This window comes from Nicotiana tabacum, chromosome 12, assembly GCF_000715075.1.
Source record: "Nicotiana tabacum cultivar K326 chromosome 12, ASM71507v2, whole genome shotgun sequence".
Taxonomy (NCBI): domain Eukaryota; kingdom Viridiplantae; phylum Streptophyta; class Magnoliopsida; order Solanales; family Solanaceae; genus Nicotiana; species Nicotiana tabacum.
Window position 1 is genome coordinate 16,908,257 of NC_134091.1, and position 9,984 is coordinate 16,918,240.

At 33.3% G+C, this 9,984-nt stretch overlaps 1 long non-coding RNA gene across 1 annotated transcript; it reads right to left on the reverse strand.

Annotated features, from left to right (window-relative positions):
* Positions 1 to 6,914: 6,914 nt before the first annotated feature.
* On the reverse strand, positions 6,915 to 9,404 carry LOC107808336 (uncharacterized). The gene is made up of 3 exons (XR_012697537.1): positions 9,241 to 9,404; positions 8,752 to 9,037; positions 6,915 to 7,210 (listed from the first exon to the last, which is right to left on the reverse strand). It is a non-coding gene; the product is annotated as an uncharacterized LOC107808336 (long non-coding RNA).
* Positions 9,405 to 9,984: the final 580 nt, after the last annotated feature.

Sequence of the window (9,984 nt, forward strand, 5' to 3'; positions counted from 1 at the left end):
CATCTGCACCATGGCAGTGACATGCAATCCACGTGCAGACTTCAATAACCCGTTGAAAGACTCTGACACATTTGTAGTCAGAATTCCCCGTCTTCTGCCACCGTCCGCATGCAAAGTCCACTTGTCAAGCTCATGTCGCATCAACCAATGATAGGCTCATTGGTCTTCCTACCTGATCGATTACATGCGCCTCCTGAATTTACACTCTTGGTGATCTATTGTAGCCATCCACATTAAATCATGCAAATCCTTATTGGGATGTGCCTTCTAGAAATTGGCCTTCAAGTGCCTCACATAGTAACAGTGGTAGGCATACGGTACCTGCCATGCAGGCAAATTCTGTACAAAACTTAAAATACTGCCATGCCGATCAGATATTAGACAAATACCTGAACGTTGTCTCATAACGTGCTCATTCAAGTGGTTCAAAAATAGTGTCCACGTCTCTTGGCTTTCATTGGCACAAATAGCAAAAGGTAGGAGAGATATACTTCCATTAGCATCTACTACAACGACGATCAACAACTTAATATCATACCTTCCATAGACATGAGTGCCGTCTATGGATATTACCGGCCGGCAATGCACAAAACCATAAATTGCTGGTTCAAATGTCTAGAACACATATCTGAATATATGTTCTGGTATTATCGGACTCCGCTCAAGCTTTCATTCAACAACAGTCCCGGGGTTAAAGTGTTGCAATGCGGCCATGTACCTGGGTAGAGATGCAATGGACTTATCCCAGTTACCATAAACAATTTCAAACGCACGTTTGCTCCCGAGAAATGCATTTCTTTTGGTAATGGTACACCCATATTCCTGGTGGACAGATGTTATACACTCTTTGATCTTGTACCTTATGGATGCTTCAATGTGTGGAATCAAGACAAAAGAAATCAAGTCAACATTTAAGTTAAAATGATTCCTACTGAATGTGTCCATTTCACAATTGTGGGTGCAAATGTATTTACCCACCATCCACATACTTGTTTTCTTCTTCCTTGCACGCAACATCCAATTACAACCCGTAAACCATCTATGGCAAATAACCTTGTATACATCCGGAGATGACTCTGCTACCGTGATCTCATGACACTCTTTTACGTTGTACATTCGCACCGCCCTGCTTAGGCGCGCTTTATCAGAAAAAAGCATGCCCTTTGACAACACCGTTGTTCTAGATTCATCCCATATTGCGTTCCGAATTTCGTCAATATCCCTTGTGAGGGCATCCACATCCGGCATACTTGACAAATGATCAAGGTAGGAAATCTCCCTTGAATGAAACGGCACGTGGGACTCGAACACTCTTGGTCTAATGGGAGGTGGATCATGCTCCCTCGTCAAATCAGGTTCAACATTCTCTTCCTCCTCATCATCACCCTCATTAGGGAAGGGTGTGTCATCTACAGACTCATCGACATTGTTGTCATAATCACTATTCCCTTTCTGACTCTGTGCATCTGCCAGATCCCAATTAAATATATCGTCTTCGGGCAATTGAGTAAGGACAGGACCTTCATGTTGCTCGTTTTCACTGCACAACCAACAAAATAATGAGTTACTCAAATTGATCCAAACTTTACATATAACTTTATCACTTTACTTGCAAATCATAATGTGTTGATATCCCATGATGGACATTATCCTATTGGTGATGGCTCCCTGATGGACCACCATGATCCAACACACCAAAACTAGGCATATTCCAACTGGGCGTTGGTTCATAACTTGTAAAATTTATTTTTGGCCAGTACCCTCTGTGGAATATATGAGTGTTAATAAAATTCAATACATCAAAAATAAACATCGTAACACAAAGGAAAATTAAAGTTTACCACTCGGCTTGTGGATTATGTAAACTAGAGGAGAAATTATTTCTTCGCTCCTCATTCACATGTGGAGATAAGTTTAGATTAGGCCAAACTATTTCACTTGGAACTTGTTCGACTAAAACTGCTCCAAAATAATCACCCGATGACTGAGGGATATCCCTACTTTGCGCAATCTCATTATTGCGAACGTCTTCAGCTTTGACGTACATTTCCAATATTTTTATCACAAGATATTTCCGGTATTCACCCGGAGTCCTCAAAAAATCTCTCATAGTTTCATCGTCTTCGATGTTAAACTCAGCATAACAAGCAACCCCTTGCGAAGTGACAGAATACAGATATCTTCCGGTTACTTTAATATTCACCGAACGTTTTCTCACACTTATTTTTTTACATAACAATATTACCAATGTATCGTACTCTATTATAAGTGGCAACTTAACATGATACTGTGGATATAAACTATAGCTTACCAAGTTATTCGCCGCCACAACCTCACCCCTCCCTCCCCCCCCCTCCAATATAATGAAACCCTAATTCTTCGCTCTTCAGACATTATGACAAAATTCAAAATAACTTAACGAAGAAATATTTCAGAAGACTTGAGAATATTTATGAATGGATTTTTATAGAATCCTTAACCTCTTTAAATAAGGTAAAAACCAGTCCCGGGAGTACAATTATTTGAGGTATAGCGCCTTAAATATGGGCGCTATATCCAGTTGAATTATTGTTATGTCAGTTAAGCCCAGAAGAATCATTGGTGAGCCACATAATATATATAGCGTGGTAAGTTAGGGCGTTATATATATAACGCCTTAAATAAGGGCGTTATACTTAATTGGGCAAACGGTCGTTAAGGTATAACGTCTTATAAAAGGGTATTATATATATTATGGTCACCAATTTTTTTTCCCACACATTTTGGTTCTTTGAGTCCAAAAGAACCACATTTTGGTTCCTGGTTCCAAAAATTAGTAGTAAAAGCTTTTCCTTGAAGGAAAACTTTTGCTTGATGCCAAATATGAAAGTTCGTGATACTTAAGATGAACATTAAGATGGTTTTTGTCATCTTAGCGATAAATTCATAGTATGCAGAAGGTGCTTTACGTTTGAAATTGGATGAAAAGATAGTGGTCAATCACTCAATCAACAAGTATTTTTATACTATAACAAAGATTAGATATACCAATTGTGAATTACAGAATAAGGTATGTAGCTTAAATTATGTCAATCAAATGGTTGGAGGCCTCATATTTTTGTTATATTTATTGAGGATTATATTCAATTGTCTTCTTATGCCGGAAATGATTTTGTGCATTGAAATATAGATCAACATATTTAAATTATCATTTTATGCACTGTATTTTTTCTATAATCAGAAGCTAATCATATTCTGCAGATTCTTTTTAAATAGGAAAGGGAAATGATTGGGGTTTACCCGAAAAATCGGATAGAGTTAAATTTATACGTAGTTCTAAAAGTACGTAGTATAACTTGACACAATTCGTAAAGAAAAATAGAAATATCTAATCTTGACTATAAAGAATAAAAGATAAACACAGTAGAAAGGAGAAAAATGAATGAGCAAAATAAGATGAAGTGATGGAGTACAAAAGGTTAATCTTTCAATATGAGAAAATAGGATTCTTGTTACAATGTGAATGTCTCGCTGCTTTACAGAAACAACAATCATCCCTTTTATGGTGGAGGGATCTTACTTTAAATATAATAAAAAATACATAGTGGGGAACCCATGATGAATTAGTTTTTCCCTAATTCCTGCTAGGATTCTCTCCCCTAGTGCGGTTACAACGACTCTTGTCTGTGAGCTCGATCTTGACTCGAGCTCTCGATCTTGACTCGAGTTCTCGATCTTGACTCGAGCTCGATTCCGACTTTGAGTCTGATATCGATTCGGTGTCGGTGTCGGTCGGCCTATGAATCTAAAGCTCGATAATTTCGCTTCGCCTCGTAGCTCGATTTGGATTCGAGCTCGATAATGATATCGAGCTTGACATTGATCGGTCCTAGAACTCGAAGCTTGATGACCCGACTTCGGACCTCAATCTGATATTACGAAGACGCTCTTCGATCAAAGTATTACCATCTCGACTAGTTCGTACGGCGGACTGATCGGTTCTGGCCGTATACAATTGGAACAACTGATGAGAGCTTTACAGTATTTTTTGATTTTTCAGGTACACTGTCTCAGCCATAACTTTGGCATCCTCCTAACAGCTACACAATTGTCAAAACATTATACTGACAAACCAGTTTATTAATTAAAATGCTCATCTGCCTTGCCAATTATGCTTATTTTATATCTTCCTGTGTGGTCTAAGAAGAGATGTTATGATACTTGTATTAGACAGGAAAACTATTTATCTTTAACCTCCTGCTTTTGCCTTTTCTCACAATTATTTGGTCTTTTGATCTTCTCAGTTATTGTTTATCTATTATGCAATTAGATAGGTTAATAAAAAATTATAACTGTTGTTATTTTTAACATATGTTCCCAAAGAGATGTAAGTGTAGTCAATAACACTTATTACAATCACTTCTTATTTTATAGTGCAGATTATATCTCTATTAATCAAGAGAAGAAAATATGTCTAGAGGAGCTTCTCTCTCTATGTAGAATCGAGAAAACTGGAGCACAGATCTTCCAAAGAAGTGTTAAATGGTCGGCTATCGAGCTGAGTGGAAGTTGCTGGAGGAAGGAATCAGACAGAGAACATTGATTTTTCCTATAGAGTAAACATGTCCTACGGAAAAGGAGATTCTTGAAGACGTGTGAAGTAGGGAGTAGCCGAAACCAAAATGTGATCTTTTTTTACTCAAACGACCGAAATGCGCGTCCGTTTTGAACGTTTGAACGTTAAGGTATAGCGCCCTTTAAAATGGCGCTATATATATAAAGCCTTTTATACACATGGCGCAGAAAAAGCAGATACATAGAATTTAATGTACCAAAAGAAGAGTTGATTGCTTGGTGGTGCAATAGTTAAAGGCTAGGTAATAAGTTGGTTTTTTCTTTGAGGTCCAAGGTTTGATTCCCTTTATTAACAATATTTTGTTTTCCTATTTCTTTCTCATTTTTTTTATTTCATTTCATTATTTGGTTTAAGTATTTAAATAATATAAATACTTTAATATTTATAATTACTTTTCAATGTAATTAAAATAATTTAATATTTATTAAAAAATTATGATTTTTGAATTCATTTAAAGTAAAAAAAAAGAGAAGACTTTTATTATTTCGTTAAAAAATCTACCGACATTTTTAATAGTTGTTATTTTGTATTATAAATAATATATATAGTTTAATCTATTGCTTGAATTTTTTTATTTTTTGATATCTTTCTTTTTAAATTTAGTTATTAAAATTTTATTATTAATCAAAATTCTAATTATATATTTTATATTTTTCCTGAAATGTATTTTTTATTTCTCCTTTTATTCATTGGCTATTGTAATTGTATTATCCATTTCAAATTTTTAAATAAGAATATGGTTGTTCTTATAATCCATTAGGATTATTATTAGCTAAGTAATGGAATATAATTCTTATATTCTTATTAGGAAAACTATTTAAATGGTTGCTCGTAGATTAAATTTTTTCTAATAAGAATTATCCTAAACTAAACTAAATATAACCATTTAATTTATGAAAACTCATTTAATTAATTTTTTTATACTAAATTTTCATAAACTAAACTGTATTATAACTATTTAGTTTATGAACAATCATTTAATTAAATGTCCTGATAAGAATATGAAAATCATAATCCATTACTTAGATAATAATAATTCTTCGATTATAATTTTAAAGATTAAATAGTTATAATAATTTATATTTAATAATAAGAAAATTATAAGATTTATAATTAGAATTTCGATTAATAAAATTCATATAGTGTAAATATAACTAAAATTTTAATAACTAAATTTAAAAAGAAAGATATCAAAAAATAAAAAAATTCAAGCAATAGATTAAACTATATTTATTATTCTCTTATCAAAAAATACAAAAAATAATTTTATTTTACGTATAATACAAAATAACAACTATTAAAAATGTCGGTAGATTTTTTAACGAAATAATAAAAGGCTTTTTTTTTTTACTTTAAATGAATTCAAAAATTATAATTTTTTAATAAATATTAAATTATTTTAATTACATTAAAAAGTAATTATAAATATTAAAGTATTTATATCTAAATACTTAAACCAAATAATGAAAAGAAGTAAAAAATGAAAAAAAAAATAGGATAAAAAATAATGCTGCTAGAGGGAATCGAACCTTGGATGTCAAGGACAAAACCAACTTTTTATTTAGCCTTTAACCATTGAACCACTAAGCAATCTGCTCTTGTTTTGATACATTAAATTCTATTTATCTGTTTTACCTATGCCGTGTATATAAAAGACTTTATACATATAGCGCCCTTTTAAAGGGCGCTATATATATTTTGGTCACTAAATTTTTTTTCCACGCATTTTGGTCGTTTGAGTCATAAAATACCACATTTTAATTCCGAACTCAACAAGTCCGTGAAGTAGGTGGCTATGTCATGTTCCGCAATCAACATGATTCTTCCACTAACTGGCATGGATAGAGACAAGAGATACATCAATCTTAATAGTCATGTAGTCCAAACAAATATATATCATTCTATTGTTGTCAGAAAAGCTTATAAGCATCATGTAGTCCAAACAAACCAAAATAATATGCATGCAACTTTCACATTTTCTGTTTACACCAATATTAATTTTATTGGGCAAATGGTGAATTGTTATGCTGCTGTTATATTAGCCTGCAAATGCATTATCTCCAATTGGTGACCCGTATAAAATAATTTAGAGATCATACCATCTTACAAATCCATCTAAAGTACTAAGATATCATCTATAGTTGCACATAATGCTTCTTTAGTTGATCATGGCAAGTACTTTGGTGTTACTGACCTATTATTAACTTTGCTCCTGCAGATTGTCACTATTTAGGCACGAAGCAACCTCTTATGGAACCTCCGAAGGTTCACCTTCTTATACAAACAAATATATAATTACACAAACTAATTGAAGCATTGAAATAAATACTTGTGTCTTTTCTTTAAAGCGTTAATCAACATAAGAAATTCATTGATCCGGTGGAATTTCCAGTGAAACGCTATCCATTATCTCAAAGTGAATTGAAAAAATGGAGCAGTCAGTTGCTAAAATTCGACAAAAGCCTGCAAGAATGCCTTGTCCTTCACCAATGGGAGAATCCGTGTCGTCAAAATCAACCACAATACGTTCTCCATTAGATAAATTTAACACGTCCCTTTTCTTCACTTTAAGTATCTTGCTAGCTCCTTGTGAATCTTAAAAGATAAAAACAAAAATCAATGTGATTCTCTATTCTTTGATTGAGGCATGCAGTAAATTCAAGGGTATTAAGACCGTGCATAGCTTGCAATACTGGAAATTAGGAAGGAACCCAAAAGAGTAACTTCATAACACTACTGTTTAAATAGGATTGAGGGAATAGTTTTTTGAACAAAAAACATATGCCTAAGCTAGCGAAACAGAGCAAATAAAAAAGAAAAGAAACAACACTACACATATATGATATGTACATGCATGGGAAGTTTCTTTTTGTACACGAGGTGATTGCACAAGACATGCAAAAAGTTGTGGAGGGTTTTAAATATAGAGATAAAGAGATTGTGGAGTGTTTTCATTAATGGCAGATTATTATATATATACACAATCTTCCTCTTTATTATGAAGAAAACTAAAAACCTGTTTATTTTTTAGTTGTGCTCTTTGAGCAGTCCTAAAATAGTACTTTGAGATTGCATTATATCTAATTTGAAATGTCAAAACGCCAACTCCTAGTACTAACATCAGTTACAATCCAGAAATATATTTTCAAAATTTTCATTTGAGAGAAAGTACCTATCAATTGTAATTTAAGGAGTATAATTTTATTCTCTAATTCACAGGGGGGAGGGTCAAGAATTTCTTGTGATTAGGTACTGAATCAATCCCTTCTACAAGAACACTATAGCATGGAGATTTGCTAAAGAAAGTGGCTTCATAATAGGGGAAGAATTATGAGCTGGACAGATAAATTACATCAAATTATAACCCTCCGTCTTCCATCAAATTATAACCAGTAAAGTCAGCATTTCCCCTGGAGTGAACATTTCCCTTTCTGACTCTTGGCACAAATAGATCAATCGAAATCAAAAATTACTTCAATTATAAAAGGATCTTGCAAATACCAACTACCAAATACATAATGCTTACAGAAAAAAGAAGGAAATATACAAACTAAACTATCAAAGATAAACAACAAATTAATTACAAAAGGCTCCCCATTGGGTAGTCAGTAACCTGAGATAGGAGGAATAGGAGGTGCTCCAGAATTCACTAAGGTGACTAGAGTTTAGGCTACTATATGATATTCAGAGGCGGATCTAGTGTGAGAGTTACTGGTTCAATTGAACCCATAACTTTCGACGCGGAGTAAAAATTTATGTGTAAAAATTCATTAAAATTGCAAAAATAATAGATTTGAACCCATAACTTTAAATATATAATGGGTTCAATGTTAAAAATATTAAAAATTGAACCCATAGAATTTAAATCCTGGATCCGTCTCTGATGATACTTCCTGTCAAAATTAGCATATTTGCAGAACAAAAAGCTCTACAGATGCGACTAAGATAGCAATTCAAAAGAAATTACAACTACTTGAAATCAACACAGACTCAAATGCAGTAGTTACTGCACTTCAAATAGGTAACGTTCATTTTCTGCCGGTTGGAAAGTAGTACTATAGTTTTTGTACTCTTATCCAAAAGAAGATATATTTTTGTGACTCCAATATTATTAAACAGAAAAACAAAAAATGTACTTTGAGACTGATTCAAACACAACTCAGAGCAGAAAGAGGAAAAGCAGCCAGTGACAATTGCGTCTTCTTTGAAGGTCCCCAGGAGTTCTAAAATACACATGCAAAAGGAAATATTTCAATTAAGACCCAAATCACAGAAATTAACCAATAAAATACACAAAAAACTAAATTTTAGAACATATAATACCTAATGCAAAAGGAGAAAGAGGACTTACATCTCGATTTCAACAAAGAATGTTATATCCTTCTTCAAAATACACCGATTCTACCAAATTTCTGCTACTTTCTGTTGAGAATCGAAAAACATCAAGATGAAAGAAAGAGAAAAAAATCAGTAAAGAAAAAACATAAATTAACAGAGAAAAAAAACTTAAAAGCCACATACATGAAGAAAGAAAGACAAAAAAGCAAAATCAAAGAATGAAAGAGCAAAATCAAAGCAAAATCGAAGAGGAATTTGTATGAAAGAGCGAAATCAAATAAACTTACATCCAATTAAAGATTTTGTGTTAGAGTGGGCTGCTCATTTTCATCCCTTGTCTGGTAGGTCTGTTAAGGATTTGGTTAGAGTGGGCGAGGGTTTCTGAAAATGAAGCGAGGGGAGAGAGAAGGGTAGCTGAAAATGAGAAAGGGGTTTGGGAAAAAAAGAGAGGGAAAGGATTAAAAAACGAGGTTAGTGGGCGCTATTTTTCTTAAGGGCTGCAGAGGTTTCCGACTGCCGTAAATATAATATATTTGCGGGATAAATAAATTCCCACAATTTGATATAGATTGTGGAGGCTATAATAACCGCCACAATAAAACTTCCGTAAATTTAGCGTTTTTTTGTAGTGTGCTGACCTATTATTAACTTTGCTCCTGCAGATTGTCACTATTTATTTTAATTGCTAGATGTATTTTCTCTTGGGAAGTTAGCAAGCTAAATTAATGTTTGCTTCTAAAGTCCTGCCCTTCTCTAGATCATTGATTAATTATTATATTGTCATCCTTATGTCTAAAGAAAAGTATGGTCTAAACGAAGAAATTTGGTGTACAAAAAATATACTCCTATTATGGTGTGGGAGTACAAAATATATTAGGAGAGTTGGGATATAATATTATACCTAATGTTGAATATGGAGGAAAAATAGATTCTCTGTTGCTTGGCTATCCTTTTTCAAGGCTTCTTGCGGCGAAAATTGGACAAGGCAAATATTCAACATACAACTCTCTCAAAAGTCAAAACAAATGATT